The sequence below is a fragment of the Wyeomyia smithii genome, chromosome 2 (assembly GCF_029784165.1).
Source record: "Wyeomyia smithii strain HCP4-BCI-WySm-NY-G18 chromosome 2, ASM2978416v1, whole genome shotgun sequence".
Lineage (NCBI taxonomy): Eukaryota > Metazoa > Arthropoda > Insecta > Diptera > Culicidae > Wyeomyia > Wyeomyia smithii.
In genome coordinates this window covers 12,414,992-12,429,281 of record NC_073695.1, presented here as the reverse complement: position 1 = coordinate 12,429,281, position 14,290 = coordinate 12,414,992, and positions in this window count along the sequence as shown.

Below are 14,290 nucleotides of genomic sequence, written 5' to 3'. Positions count from 1 at the left end.
AAATTGCATCCGACCGTTTCATTTCAACTTCAAGTCTGATTCTCGTTATATTGAGAATTGCACCGACTGACGACTTAAATATTATACTTTGCGATACGATCCCAGCAGCAGCAGCCATCAACATGATTTATTGGATACTGTCCACAGCAAGCGCACGCACCGCATCCGCAGAACGACCAGCAATCATGCTCCAATCGTATCGGACGCCATGAAGAGAACTTAATTTAGACCTTCATGTCATTGCTCATTAGCCGCTGCATTGCTTCTTTGCCTTTCAGCCCCGCCTTAGTCCGTGCGCTTCGTGCAAGTGACAATTTTGGCCGACGCGTTCGCATAGGCCTAATTTTACCCACTCGGCTCGATATGAACAAATCCCCAAAACATCCCAGGTCAACGACACGGCAGTAGCTGCACTAAGGCAACACTAAGGAAGAATTTTCCTATTTAGAGCTAGCCTGCCTTTGCCGACTTCATTTTTCCATGTCCGTTGCCATATCGGGAACCAGTTTGACTTTCTGGAGTGGACAGCCGGCAGACGATGCGTCGTTTCCTCTCTAAACTCGCTTCGGTTATGTCTAATAAATTATAACCTGAAATAGATATGGTAAAGTGTGTGAGGTCAATTCTGTTCAGTAGCTCGGGACTAGGTGTAAGGTTTTTTTTTTGTTGAGCATACGAATTAACTTCACAACCATTTAGTTTAAGACGATGATATATTGGCTTGAGAGCCGACCCACTTGACGCTTATAGAGGGTGGCCGATTCGGAAACTTTGCGCCGATGAGTTTTAGGGAGTAGAGTACTTCTGATATATTTTCGCGGCGCTAAATGCACAAGATAGAAATGATGATGTTGTTCTCACCTCATTCCCCTTCAACAGTTAGAGTTGAAGGATTTATTTATATAAGATATTATTGAAGATACACAACCGATAGTGCAAAAATTGTTTATTTGTTGGTATTACATTTACTATCATTTTTTGAAAAAATGCAAGAATATTGAACATATTTTTGACGTGTCACGAATGTTGTGTCATAAATTTTTTTTCTCAATTATTATTGGTTAATAAACTTTACCCACAAGAATTATTTCATTCAACTTCAGACAAATTACTATCTTCTAGAATAAAAGTATACTATCCATGATACTCTTGCGTACCTATCACTTTCTACATTCAGACTTTTCAGTGTTACCCTCATTTTTAGATTCCAAACTGAAACCCAGATTCATCTTTTTCTTCCGATCTCGATCACTATTCTAATATCTTCCGAATCGGAAACCAAAAAAAACGCCTCCCAGTGCACGGCCCGAGACGATCGAAAAAGAAAGGAACAACACACTTGACGTCACGGCATGAAGCGGTGAAGGGTGGGCTCTCCGGTCGGAGGAGGAAAACACGAAAAACTGGGTGGCTCAACAAGTGGGCCTATACGGCTAGCCAGTTTGTGGCTGCCGGGCGGTGGTTGACTTCTCTGGCCAGAAATAATTCCGTGTGTGCGTGAATCTATCTGTACAGCATGGGAGTGCCATCAATGGATGTTATAGATTGAGTCAAAGTAGCGAAAGTGGATAAGGATATGACGCTAAGAGTTTCATCCCCTTCGCTCCCCCTCTCGCCATGAACTTCGTACCGGTATTATTCAGTTGGCGCAGATCCCTGCAAAAAAAAAAACGGTGAAGAGTAGAAAAGATCATTGCCACTGTTATTTTTTTTCTGCTTCGAATAGATCGCGCTCATCGGGTAGGAAACCATATATATGCTTTATGCGGTACCACACGTAAGACGGGAGAGCGAATGCTTTTTTTCATAATGACGATTGGGGTAGAGTATGGTGAAGTCACTTCAAAAGGAAACGTGCACACATACATCCATGTTGTGAGCGAAATGCTGGGAATGCATTAGCCAGCGACGACGGTGGAGACCACTTTCGGTTTTTATATCCCTGCAATATCATCATGTCATGAAAATGGAAACCAATAAAAAGTAAGATGCGTAAAAGTTTGTCGAATTATTATCACCTACGTAAAACTGATTGATTGCATTGAACTTGATTATTTTGATCGTAAAAGGTCTGTCGTAATGATTTTACTTTTATAGAGTACTTCCAGCTCACAGCCCCTTTTTGAGATATGTTGGCTCATAAATAAGGTTGCTTTTTTTTCATGATTTTTTGTGTTGATTCTGTATTGATTGATTATTATTCTATTGAATTATCCATTCCTTCTAATAAAGCTGTCAAAAGCAAAGCAAAGCCGTGATGCGACATTTCGTATCGGAGCTTGACCTTCTGTTTTATTATACACAGACTTCGCAGTCAACTGTCAACTGCAAAGTTGCCAATGTTCCAGTTTAAACTGAATTCTTCCAGTTTTTTTTTTTTTTTGAAGTAGAATACTTCTCTCAGGAAGTTCGGCTACATAGGGATGTGAAATGAAAATCTAAAACCGAAAAAGTGAAAAATATGTCCAATTTCAAATGCTACTAAATCGGTTAGTATTCGATGGATTTCCTTCGTTCTTGCAGCAATAGATTGGAAAATCTTCTAAGATTCTTCCCAAAATAAGATAATTGTAATTTTATTATTAACACTATTTTACTATTGAAAATAGTCAAGCCTTGTCAAAACGAAAAATTCGACCTCTGATTGGTCGTTATATACTTGCTTCCCAAGCACGGTCGACAGGATTATATACCTTGCAATTGAAAACATGCTATTTGGCCTATATAAGAGCCTGTTTCAGCCGGAGCCGCTCATAATAGTTCTAGACAGCGACAACAGTAGTCGTCCTTCCTTAGCAGCAGTACTAGCCCTGTGGTTGGTCACCACGTCTCAGGAGCTGCGCGGTTTTTCTCAGCGTGTGTCGCCAGACTGCCATTATTCCCCCCGTGTTGGGGCAGCATGAAGATTGCCATCAGGAAATCCAATTTTGGAAATCAAAATGCCTTTTTGAAGGCAAATAAACAAGTCATTGAAACTTAACAATTTTTGTCAACGCAAGCAAGCATTCTGTGTTGCATCCTAGCAATTTAAATTTGTCGCACCCGTCTAATTTACTGAATGTGAAATAGCTTCCACAGTGCATGTTGTCCGTGTATCTCAATTCCCCCAATGTTAGGGCAGCTCAAAGGTTGTAATTAGCAACCGATTTTGAACCGCAAAATGCTTTTTTCAAGGCAAATAAAGAAATAATTGAAGGTTAATAATTTTCTGGCATCAACACAAGCAGACATTCTGTGCGGGATGCAATCAAATTCTGTTGTAGTTGTCCAATTTTTACTTTATTTAGCAATCCCCCCACTGTAGGGGCAGCGCAAAGGCTGCGATCAGCATGACCAACTTTGAATAACAAACGGTTAACGTTTATTCACTAAAAATTCATCCAATTCAAAACAGGTTTTTGTCTGAGTACAATAATTTACACAAAAAGACATTAAAAATTTTACCGCATTATTAGACGCGTTTCTCCAGTCATGCCTCGTGAACGTGAAGGTTCCCTATCACAGACATAGATTTCGTGCTCCAGCACGTTAAAACACATGGAAATTGTCTTTTTACTAGTGAGTGCAACATTTCATGGAAGTGTTTTATTATTCTCGGGTAAGAGACTACGAGTGCATTTATTGCATTTATTGAGAAATCCATCGGAAGTGTATTCAGTGCTATGTCTAAATATATGAACGCCAAATACAAGCGTGATGCTCGGAAACGCGCGAAGGACCAGCATGGGGGAAGTGCATCGAAGAAACCAAGTACCAGTACGGAGGTCAATTTAAAAGCAGCCAGAGGTAACACGTGTCCAACCTCTGGTTGGGACGCTGGAGAAGGGCCTTTTACTAGAGGTAGGAGAAATCGAACCATTTTTAGGACAACCAAACAAATGAATTGAAGATTTAATATTTTCTTTTCTGAGCTTTAACCAAAAGTTAATTATCTTAATTTGAATTCACATGTACATATACTCTGACTGTTGAAACTTGTTTGCGCCGCAAAGAGTTTGTACTTTTACTGTTCAGTGAGGTCGTATTTATATGTGCAAACTGAAATTGAGTAGTACTTCAACTTCGTTTACACAGAATTTTCAATACTGCCAATGAGCGGTCAACATTTATTTACTAGGAAAAATGACTGACACGCAAGCAGCCGGATTATCTTTATTGTAAAAGTATTCTACTTCAACCTTGCGGTCGTGGCTTTGCACACAACCTTCCTGTGATTTTTCAAAGTATGTAAAGTCAAACAGCTTAATCCCAAAATTTTCCAGTTTTTTTTATATATGTTCCAGTTTTATCTAGATTTCTAATCACTCAAGCTCCGATTGAAGTTTGAAAATATTTTTAAATATTTTTTAGATTGATATATTATTTTCAAATATTTTGTTATTCCTCACAGCATTTTCAGTATTTTATCTTCTCGCAAGAAACACGGCCATATTAAGAACTGCATGGCATGGTTGAAATAAAAACAAACAAATAGGTCTTACCCGATCATGAAAAAATCATCAGTTTGTTTTCTGTTCCGTAGCAGTTTAAAAATTATTTAGTTTTCAAGAGATCGCCAGAAATAATTGAAATTTAAACTTCACTGATGTCACGTAAAAAAATGTTGCAGCAGTACTTTTGTTAAAAGATAAAGTGAATGAAAAAACTTTATTTTCCTAAAATTGAGATAGATTGATTACGTAATTTTAAATTATGCTGCCTTCAAGGGAATTTTCTAGTCCATAATTTTAACAAATTGTATGCTCGAAACAAAACAGTTAAATTAAAATGCGTAATTTTTACGAAGTAATATTTCTTTAATTGCTGTATTTAAAACTGATGCTAGATTCAGTAACCATCACAGAAAAACTTTTTCACAATTAATTTGTTTGCTATTTTTTAAATATATTTCGAATCCAGTTTTTTCCAGTAAATAATCAAGATTGCCTAAATCAAACCGAGCAACCTATCAATATCTTTCTTCTCCGGTACAGTCGACACTAAAGTATAACGCTCGGGTGCGCAACGGCGTGCCCATTGGAAACATAACTCTCAGTAGTCATGTATAAAAGCTAGCATGCTAAAATTCAGTCTTTATTGTTGTAGCACTGTAGCAAGAGGATAAATCTGGATTGATCAGCAGCAAGCAATGCTGCAGAAAGTAACAGCGCAGCATGCGGCAATTCTAAACATACTTCAATATGGTTTTTGCTGCAGTACCCCCTCATTCGGTCGCTGCCTCCCAAAGTGAAAGAACCAACAGAGCAAACTGGCAATCACCTTCAACAGCGCTTGATTTTGGATCCCTGGTGTGTGGAAAGCACCGACATACAAGCCTGTCTGTAGCTATACTGATATGTTAGTGATTCTGTCTGGATCTAACACGTACGCTTTCAGCCATTTGGCCACTGCTAACAGTTGTACGTCTGCTAGTAGCGTGTGTTTATTTGTAATATGTCAACAAGAGAATTCGAATCATCTCGAGTCAGAGGCAAAAAACAATCCGAAATGACGATAAATTCAACTTTCCAGTGTCATTATTATGAAACACCAATGGCGCTTTTTAGCACCCCAAAATTATATAGGTAATTAACCACTCGCCGAAACGTTACTGTTAGTGGTAAAAACTACGCAATAAGTTCTTAATAGAATTCTCGCCTTTCTTCTTAGCGATCATTTTTCGACCGCGAATCGAAAAAGTTTTACTTTCCTTGACATTTCATAGTTTTCCTCCTCCCCCATTCAAAGTTTCTCTAGAAACCCTGATATAAAAGGTAGCAGGCAGCATTTTTTTATTTTTTACACAAGACGGGTCCTTACGGGCGGTAGGGTCTGATCGTGGCCAAGAAAAAAAGACAACGTCGCATTTATTTCGTGCCGAGTGTCATTGGCTAGTCGCACTGCACAGTGGTCAAAGACCTGACAACAATTTTTATCTCATATGTTCAATGTTTTATAACAACCTTTTCCCAAAGTTTGAAATACCGATCTCAGGCAGCTTTTTGAATGTTGCTGTGTCAGGCGATTTCGCTTATGTTTTAGTATTGAAATAACCATTTTAGGCCTAATTTTGAATACCTGTTGTTCGTGCCAAAACTCCCGACTCAGCTGGGCATTACTGTCATCCGTGAGTGACCAGCTGAGGCCCAAGCGACGCTGGTTTGCGCGCGCTCATTTTCAGCTTTGTTCTGGCTCGACAATGCTGCCGTCCGAGAGGCAGCCAATAAAAGCGCTCTCCACAGCAGCGCCAGTATTAGACATTAATGTGAGTCGTTACTTGTTAGTCGATAAGCTAACGGTGGCAGCGCCGTCACGCTGCCACTGTTGTAAATAAATAGAATAAATGTACCTTAGCTAAGTGAAGATTTGCGTTTGTGTCGTGGTGAAAGAACGCTCGTCCCTGGGCCGTAATTGGCCCACCCGTGATGCCAAAGGGCAAATTTAATACACAACGTAGGGTCGTGCGCGATCACCTGTAACTCTCTCAATATTGATCCGATTTTGTATCAACAAGTTTTATTTCGAAGGGAAGTTTGCTTAAAATACAATCAGTTTTTAAACCAGTTCTTAAAAAACAGATATTCTAGAACTAATATGTACCATACAATCTTGTGATTAGTTCAGAACGATCGGATAGTCAGCAGCCCATGGGAAATTTACCGTACTTTTCGAATTTTTGGCTCCCGGTTTGCACATTATTGCTCCAAGGGTTGAATAATGGTTAATCCAAAATCCGTAAAACGGCAAAAATATAATGAATGTACTAGATGTCAATGTTTTATTTTTCCTTGAGTTATCTTCAATTTGATATTAAAACATTATAAATCGGTCAAGCGGCTTAAAAGTTGCAAATTTAAAAGGAAAGTTCTCGATTTTTGGACAACCCTGATTCAAAACGGAGTACCTTAAGAATCAAACAAAAAAATACGTATCTAAAGTTTTTCGCTAAAGAACAAGTATATCAATTTTGGGCATGGTCGGAAAAAGAAATCTGTTATTGAGAAAGGTCTACCTGCACTTCAGGTGAATAATATTTTCAATAACAGTTCATTACTCCAAAACTGTCATCATATGTCATTTACACTTATTTTAGGAAGATTTTTGGGTTTTGTCAACTTTCGCGTTGGTTCTCTCCCGTGGATCTGGCGGCTGTTGGGATCGTAACGCTCCGTAATTGTCTTGTACATTAAACAGTTGGATGCGAAGCCTGTGTATAATAAGCAGAAGGTCTTGGGAGATTTTTTTTCTAATATTAACGATTATGTCCTTTCTTCTTTATTATTCTCGAGACATTTCTAGTATCGAATGTTGAGGCTTCACGAATTCACAATTTTCAGTTTTAATAGTTTCTATAAGCTTACCAGTGAAATTGCTTATGCAAATTTTCATTTTTTCAATTTAGCAGTTTGGCAGCATTGAAAAAATATGAAAATTCAAAGATTCACAGAAAAAAAAGTGAGTGCCATCACATTGCTTTTATCATATTATCAAAAATTAAATTTTTTTCAAAAATAAACTTCATATATAGAAGTACTTTTACTTCTGGAACGTCTGAGTCTGAGGGGGTTATAGGGTTCAAACCCAAAATTTCAGCTCAATCAGACTTCGGGTTGTGAAGCCTCAAAGTCAAGTCAGTTCAAGTGGAGCTTAGGTTAAAAAAAAAATTTCCCTGTTTTGACCGATGAAAAAATGCACAGAAATTGTCGAAATCAATTTTTTTTATCAAAACTAAATAATAAAATATCTCAATTTTACAATCTTCTTCATAAATTTACAAAAGAAATAAAAAAAAAAAAAATTTGGTGTTCTGGTATCTTCTGCGTTTCTAGTGTTGAGCCTGTGCAAATCTCTTCCTCTATCAATCCCACCATTGTCAAAAAACATACTCTCCGCTTCACAGAAAGCCATCGCAATGCGTCCAGCATAAAACTCGAGGAAGTGTATCTATTACATTTCAATATTAATCGCATAATTCTATTTTGTTAACGTTGCAATCTCAATATTTGCGTATTGTAAAAAATGATCGGATGAAATCTATATGTGGTGAATTAATTGACTTGTACAACTGAATTTTACTACTAGCAGTCGATTCATTCTTTAACCGGCACAACCGTATTGATTGGCCATATTTTTGATGACATTATCAATGTGAGACTTTAAAGTGAATCTGTCATCAATAATTACTCCAAAATACTTTATTTCATTTACGCGATCGATCGTCTCACCATCGATTTCAATATTTACGTCTAGTCTGGAGTTGGCTGAAGAATTTATCAAGTACTTTGTCTTACTAATGTTTAACTTTGGTTGCTTGAATTTTAACCAATTCGTTAGATAATGTAAATCTTGGTTTAGAAGTGCTACAACATCAAGCGGATGCTTCGCTGCAATGAACAGAACAGTATCATCAGCGAATAAATTAATACCACAACGAAAAACTCGCTTCATGTCTTACTTTACTTTACTTTTACGGCGATAGACCGATTATCGATCCAATGCCGAATCCAGAATACGTCGCCATGTCAATTGGTCTTGGGCTGCTATCCTCCAATCTCGCCTAACACCTATTTTGCGAGGCCTACCTCGAAGTCGACGGCCTCTATCGGGATCTCTGCTAAATATAGTTTTTGATGGTCGTTCTTCCGGCATTCTAGCTACATGCCCAGCCTACTGCAACCTGCCGTGTTGTATCCGCTTAACTATATCCGCCGATTTGTACACCTGGTACACTTCATGGTTCATGCTTCTGCGCCAAACACCATTTTCTAGTTTGCGGCCAAGGATTAAACACAAAACCCTACGCTCAAAAACACCAAGAACACGCCGATCGGCCCCTTTCAACGTCCATGCTTCATGGCCGTAGAGGGCAGCGGGAAGAATTAGTGTTTTGTAGAGTGCAAGTTTAGTACGGGTTTGCAGACTACGGGACCTCAGCTGGTTACGCAATCCGTAGAAGGCCCTGTTTGCAGCTGCTATCCGCCTTTTTATCTCACGGTTAACCTCGTTGTTACATGTCACTAGTGTACCCAGGTTAATAAATTCGTCGACTACTTCAAAAGTTTCCCCATCTAACACCACCTCAGCACCAACATCCGTCGGACTACCACGCTCTCTACCAGCCACCATGTATTTCGTTTTGGCAGAGGTAATGATGAGCCGCTTCCCTCCTGAGAGGTCCGAAGGCCTTTTCCACAGCTCTACGGTTGATACCAATGATGTCGATATCGTCCGCAAAACCGAGAAGCATGTGAGACTTCGTAATGATGGTGCCGCTTCTTTGCATGCCGGCCCTACGTATGGCACCCTCCAATGCGATGTTGAACAATAAGTTTGACAGCCCGTCTCCCTGCTTCAATCCATCTAACGTCACGAAGGAGTCCGATATCTCACCGGCTATCCTGACGCATGATGTAGAGCCTTCAATGGTGGCACGTATCAGCCTAACTAGTTTTGTTGGGAAACCATGTTCGACCATAATTCGCCATAACTCATTCCACTCTACTGTATCGTACGCTGCGTTGAAGTCAAATTTACAGGTTAAATTCTCGAAATTTATCGAGTAAATGACGCAGGTTAAGGGGTTATATACCTTTTTGGTCAAGAAAAATGAGGGAAGTTTGAAATAACTTTCAAGTGCATAGCACCATTTTCATTGCATCAAAGTGGTATTTTCCTGAAAGTACAGTTTATCAACAACAAAAAAAATCCGTTTGATTTTGAGATATACCATAAATATATCCCCGAAACGCTATTTTATTGCAGAGGCTTGCGGTGATCCTCATAGAGACTCAGCTGATCAACCGAAATCAAAAAACTCATATTATTTCATTAGTTTAGGAGTGTGCCGGGTCCTTGAACGATCGCTTTTATAAGTATTTAGTTTTCAGTGCAAACAGGAACGTTTTTCCCAAAAAATGCACGTTTTGAGCGCCAAAAATTGCATTAAAAATTTTTTTGCGGCAAAATGTAACTATATGTTTCAAAAAGCGATCGTTCAAGGACCGGCGAATTTTATAACGAAAATTTAAAAAAACCTAAAGTAATCCACCTAGCGGTCAGACCCAGCCTTTCTCATTCAAACTTTTTTTTGTAAAAATAGATTTACATGAACGCTTCAATCCAATAAATGTATGTTCACTCTTAAAAAATATTGATGTTGTAATCTATACATATAACAATGCAATCCGGTCTGTCTGTCTGTCTGATCCATATAGGCTCGAAAATTACCGAACCGATCGGCGTGAAAATTTGTATGTAGGAGTTTTTGGTGCCGATAAAGGTTCCCATGATAGTTTGAGACCCCTCCCTTTTCTGGAAGGGAGGGGTCCCATACAAATGAAACATAAATTTCTGCACAACTCAAGAACAAACCAAGCAAATGAAACCGAATTTGGCATGTAGATGTCTTAAGGGGTAAAAAATATGTCCATAATGTTTTGACACCCCTCCTTCTTTTGGAAGGGAGGGATGCCATACAAATGAAACACAAATTTCTGCACATCTCGAGAGCTAACCAACTAAATGGAACCAAATTTGGCAGGTGAATGTTTTTAGTGGTAAAAAATATGTTCCATAATCGACCTTAGGCAACATTTTGGATTGTAAGATGGCAACTTCCGGTTTCTGAAAATCAGCCTGAAATGAACGATTCCCATTATATATGAGTATCTCCGGAACCAGAAAGATGCACAGAAGCTAAAAATTGATCACAGACACAATCTTGAATTTTAAGATGGCGACTTAAGTGTCTGGCAAACAGCCGGAAATAATTCAATATGAATGTTTGCGGAACCAGAATTACGCCCAGATGACAGAAATTGATTTCACAGGCAATTTTAAAGTTCAAAATGACGACTTCCGATTTCTGAAAAACAGCCTAAAATAACCAAATACCATCCAATATGAGTATATCTGGAACTAGAATGATGCAATGAGCTAACAATTGACCTAAGGCACCATTTTGAATTGCTAAATGGCAACTTTTAGGAAACAGTCGAAAATGACCGAATTATACTCAATATGAATATTTCTGTAATCAAGATGATGCATAGAAACCAAACATTGACCCTGGACACCATTTTGAATTTAAAGACGACCACTTTTAGTTTCTGGAAAACAACCGAAATAACTAAATACCTCCCAATATGGGTATTTGCGGTGTCAGATTGATGCCAGAAAATCTGCTAAAAATGACCGAATACCACCCAATATGAACATATTCAGACTTAAGGCGATGTACAGAAGCCAAAAGTCGAGGATATTGTCATTTCGATAAACCCAATCATTTCAAACGATTTTTTTTTCTCGCTTATTTTCCGTCGGTCTAGTTCCGCCACTGTTGTTGTGCCAATCACCGACGCCCAGGGAGGCGACTCCACCCAAGACCCTAACTCACGACTCGTTTAATAACGGACCGGCACCAACGGCTTTACTTCCTCATGCGATGGAAGGCGTGATCCCAGAGATTTTTCTCCTCAGAAAATCTCCCGGTGTCGGCTAGGATTAAATCTAGACCAGTTGGGTTGGTTGTGAGTGGATCACGCCCCCCCACAACCATTGACACCTATGTCGACGGTGGGATTCGAACCCAGGCGTCGAGCGTGGTTGGCGGAGACGTTATCAACCACGCTAGGCCCCCGCCTATATTTCAAACGATTTGTTATTTGACTTTGATCTTATCCTATGGCCGATTCGTCGTGCATTTGCAGACTTTTAACACATCGCAAGGAATCAGTTCAATTGGAACGTTCAAATAGTACGATACCACATTTAAATTAAGTTGAGGCCACATATATCGATCAAAGCAGGTATAGTTTTAAAAAGTCTTTGAATTTCTTCTCTTTCCATAACTTTTGAGTCACATATCAAATTGTTATGAAGTTTGTTATTTGTAAGTTCGAGAGATGACTCGTTCGTATGACACTAGTTATGTTCAAATAAGTCATGTAATCTTTGAGGTAATAGACTTCCATTGTTTTATTAACAATTTAATACATAACGGTTGCTTAAGTTCGATTATAATTAAATGAAATGGGAACGTATAGGGCAGCCATACTTTGAAACCACGTGTTCAATCATAATTCATCAGTTAACCCTTAACTAGCCCGCTCATCTGATAATAATATTGATCAAATCGGTTGTGTAGTTTCTGAGATAATGTAGTTTCGTGATTTTCACATTTCGATACATTACAGACGAAGTTACAGTCCGCTTACAGTAAAATTCAATAGGGTGTTATGAGGCAGCTGTCTATTTCATTCGACACTAATTTTGTGGAAATCGGGTCAGCCATCTTTGAGAAAAGTGAGTGAGTCCAAGTAGTCTTCGGAATATGTTCCTTTTCTTAGCTGGATTTCACATTTTTAAACATAACAGGCAATGTAATAGTCCGATTGCAAAACAAATCAATAGGGTCTTATGGGGCAACTAGACCTTCCATTTGACGCTGATTTTATGAAAATCGGTCCAGCCATCTCTGAGAAACATGAGTGAGATTAAACAGTCTTTATAACACGTTTCTTTCATAACTTCTGAACTACAAGTTCAACCTTCATAAATTTCAAAAGTTAAGGATATTTCAGGTAGCCCGTTCATATGAAATCTATTTTGTTCAAATCGGTTGTGTAGTTTTCGAGATAATGATGTTTCGTGATTTTCACATTTTGATACATAACCTCTAAACTAAAGATCCGATTACAATAAAATTTAATAGGGTCTTATGGGACAACAAGACCTTTCATTTGCAATTAATTTCATGAAAATCGGTCCAGCCATCTCTGAGAAAAGTGAGTGAGAATAAAAATCTGCACATACACACACACACATACAGAAAATGCTCAGCTCGTTGAGCTGAGTCGAGTGATATATGCCATTTGGCCCTTTGGAGCACTTTTATACTTTCGGTTTTGCAAGTGATTGCTATACCTTTCTAGGAGAAAGGCAAAAAGATGGAGGAAATCGGTTCAGTAGTTTTCCCGCAATCAGGATCACGGCAAAGTCATTTTTCGGAAAAAAAACTATACCGAGATAATCGCGTGTAAAGTTTCAAGTTTAGCTTATGCGGCCGTGGCGAGGCGCGTTGCAAATCGCTCTAACTTTCTTCCTATCGCTCAGATCTTTATGAAAATTTGTGGAATTGTTCTCAAGATGTTGTATTTAAAGATAATGTAATAAATTTTTTTCCGGTTTTTGAAAACTAAAAAGGTATATAACCCCTTAAACATTTGGTCCGTAGTGGAGCGTCCCCCTTTAAAACCACACTGGTAATCGCCAACAAAGGTCTCCGACAACGGCCTCAGTCTATGGAACAGAATACGGGAGAGAATTTTGTAAACGGTGTTGAGAAGGGTTATGCCCCGATAACAATAGTCCCGCGACGGGGCTGCCGTCTTAAATATAGCTGGCGAGGTACCGCGTTTCGTAATTCAGCCGCCCGCTCCGGGTCAGACGCTGTTGTACGCCGCCCCTAACATACGATCGCGTACGATCCCTCTTCCCAGTCAGCATAGGACCATAGTTTCCACCGGGGGTTGGTTACCGATCTCCGCTAAGGTTACATATCCCGGTCGGCACCTCGTGGAGGTTGGGATAGGAGCTGCTGGGCAGAGGTGAATGACCACAGTGGGGTCTCAAGTGACACGTGCCCAGCCGTTTACCAACTTGCTTCATGTCATTAATGTAAATAATAAACAAAATGGGCCCTAGAACACTTTCTTTCGGTACACCCAGTGTATAAGCAATGGAATCCGAAGCATAATCGTTGAAACGAGTCTTCTGAGTTCTAGCACACAAATAGCTTTTCAACCATTTGTATACTGTCCCTACAACACCAAAGCGCTCCAATATTTTTAACAATAAGGGCCCAGGTGCGGTTCTTCTCATTCACTGCTACCTCATACCAAACGTTTCTGCCGATCGTTGTCTCCATTCCTAGTGTCGCCGTTGCAATCTTCCTGATAGATGTGCAAATTCTGCACTAGCCGTCCTCGATAGGCGATACGCGATGCCCCTCCGTGGTAGTACTACTTCGAGCAGTTGCGCGTATTCTTCCGCAGCCTTAAAGTTCCGGAGTTACTTGATGTTGAGCTGCGAGGTTTGGCTACGTCGTGCACTAGTGACCGCAACTAGGTAGTAATCCGAGTCAATATGCGCACCACGAAGGGAACGTACGTTGATAATGTCTGAGAAGAGCCAGCTTTCGGTCAGAACTTGATCAATTTAGTTTGCTGTACGTCGGTCATGAGGGCCAATCGCCGGTTACATTCTTCACTTCCATTATGAGCCTCCGATCTCCGTTGACGATCTTGATGTC